We start from the raw sequence: 2,989 nt of genomic DNA on the forward strand, positions 1-2,989 counted from the left end.
AAGAACTTTTAAAAGTTTATGTCCCCGTGTTTGATTATTGAAGTCCACTGAGAATCCTTTCTCAACAACCTTGGCAAACTCATAGAACTCATTGGCCAGTTTGTTATTTTTCAAATAATAATGAAAGGCTAGTATTTTTATTTGGTATATGAGAACAATTAAATCTGTGCTTTTAATAGGTATAGTTCTTTGATTAGAAAATCAAGAGAATGTATGTCTTAGTTTGGTCGTAAATCATCAAGAGCTTTCTAGTGGAAATTATATATAACATTTCTAACAATGTAAGTCCTTTTATGTACTGTGCTTCCAGCTCTCTTGAATTTGAAAGGTGTAATAAACTTCATGTTCATCTATGGAAGATTTTGAGAGGTTGAAAATAAATTTTCTTTCGCGTGTGTGTATGTTCTCTGTCACGTTTAATAACTATCTTCCTGTAACAACTAAGGTATTCTTTAACTAGGATTGAAATCAATCCTTAACTATTAAGGAAGAGGCTACCTGTGTTAAAGAAGCCAGGAGAAGAGGCTTCTTTACCTCCTCACCCTGATCCCTGCAACCAGGGACCTATAGTGCTGAGCGCAATGACCAGATTTCACAGTATGATGGGGCTGCATAGCTAGATGCCAAGACCTCCAATGATCAATGCTGCCCTCTTCCTACCTGAATCAAACAGTTTGGGGAAGGGGATGGAAAGGGAGTGAGAAATGAAGAAAGGAGTGTTCTTTGAGGTGTGTTTGGCTCTTATAACCAAGACTTTAATATAAAAAGTTTTTGTTTTAAGATCAAAGTCAACATTAATGAAACTTCTGGATGTTTATCCAAAGTCTTAAGTTACAAGTTACTTCTAAAAGGAAAAGGTTATGTAAAATTCCTGGGAAGGAAGAGTCAGAATTAGGATCTGAATATATCCTGATAGGCTGGAATACTAAAAACTGAGTCTAACAGAATGAAAGTACTCTTTTGATTTTACCATCAAAATATTTGCACAGTTTTACCACTTTTTACTGGTTTCTACTGGGCTTCCAGTGTGACCCAAGTTCAATTATCTCTTCTTGGGTTTCTGCAGTAACCCTGTAACCATTCTCCCCATTCCTGCTCTTGCTACCAATCAGTTTATTTTTAACACAGTAGTCAGAAATATCCATTAAAACATATATTATTTCACACCACAGTTTCTTCCCATCTCACTCAGAGTAAAAGCCAAAATTCCTAACATGATCTACAAAGCCCTACAGGATCTGTTCCTGTTACTTCTCTGACCTCTTGTCCCCTTTCTCAATGTGCGAAAGTCGTGCTGGCCTCCTCACTGTTCATAAGACAGGACAGGACGGTCTTGCCTCCAGGCCTTTGCCTTTGGTTTCTCTCCACCAGGAAAAGCTTTTTGCTCAAATATCTACACAGGTCAGTCCCTCACTTCATTCAGATTTCATACAAATACCTGCCCTGACCACACTACCTCAAACTGGGACCCCAACCCCACCTGGTTCTTCCTACTTTTTACTCTTTACTAAGGTAAGCAAACTTGGTACTGGGTAAGCCTAATGTGTCTTGTATATTGATTGACAATCTGAAACTGAAACTTATTCTAATGGTCTTGTCCTTGTAAGAATACAAAATAAACATAAAAATATTAGAAAAGAAGCAATAATTTTAAAATGTTTAAGCACAAAAGAAGAAAAAATTGTGGGGATAGTAGTTCTTAAGTCATCACCCAGAATGCAGCAAAAAAAGACAATAAGAAGTATAAAAGAGATGTTGAAAGACATTCAGATCAGTTTAAGAAGGCATAATTATTTAATTAGAGTTAGAGCAAGAGAAATTGGGAGACTGGTGCAAGGCTGAGGTGAGGCAATATTCAAAGAGATGATACCAGAGAACTTTCTAGAATTAATAAATGATACCAATTTCTCAGATTTAAAACATACAGAATATCTCAAGAAGGGTAAAAAACTAATTTCCCAACACATCATATAATAGTGAAATTTGAGAAGATGTCTACAAAGATAAGGCTGGGACATCAACTGGGGCAACAGTAAACTTTACCAAGGCCAAGACAGAAGCCAGAAGCCAGGGTACCGGGGGAAACACTCTTAAGAACTGTGAAACAAAATAATTTAAAAAAATAAGAATAAAAGACCTTTACACGTTAACAAAAACAGAGAGGACTTACAATCAATTGAATTATCAGCACAAGACTGTATAAAGGATGTACTCTAAGAAAGAAAATAAATCCAGAAATAAAGATCTGAGAATCAAGAAAGAATGGTACATTAAAAGAGAATTCAAAGAATGGGAGACTGTATTTGCTGTATACACATCCAACAAAAGAATTATATTCAGAATATATAAATAACTCCTACAAGTTATTAAGTAAAATGCAGACAACCTAATTTTAAGATAGGATAGAGGGCTTAAGCAGGCATTTCATAAACAAGGATATCCAAATGGATAATGAGCATATGTAAATGTGCTCAAAATCACAGCAATCTTTAGGAAAATGCAAATTAGAGCCATGATGACATATAACATTACAAATCCACCAGATGGCTAAGATTTTTTTGTTTTAAATAACAAGAACAAGTTTTGAAGAAAGTGTGGAACAATGAGAACTCACACATATTGCTGGTGGGAGTTTAAACTGATACATCTACTTTGGAAAACTACAGTATCCACCAAAGCTAAACAACTACTCCATGACTCAGAATTTCCACTCCTACGTGTAAATGAAACAAAACTGAGTGCATTAACCTACGAACAGGACATGTACAAACATGTTTGTAGCAGCCTTATTCAAACTGGGCATAATCCATGCCAATGAGCCATAGAATAGACAACTAGATTGTGGAAAATGCTACAGCAACATGAGTGCAATGATACATGCAACAATGTGAATATATTTCAAAGCCATAACACTGAATGATAGAATTCAGACACAGAAATAGTATATGCTGCATGATTTCTTTTATATTAAATTTAAGAGCTGGCAACA

Source organism: Balaenoptera ricei, chromosome 12 (genome assembly GCF_028023285.1).
Source record: "Balaenoptera ricei isolate mBalRic1 chromosome 12, mBalRic1.hap2, whole genome shotgun sequence".
NCBI classification, from domain to species: Eukaryota; Metazoa; Chordata; class Mammalia; order Artiodactyla; family Balaenopteridae; genus Balaenoptera; species Balaenoptera ricei.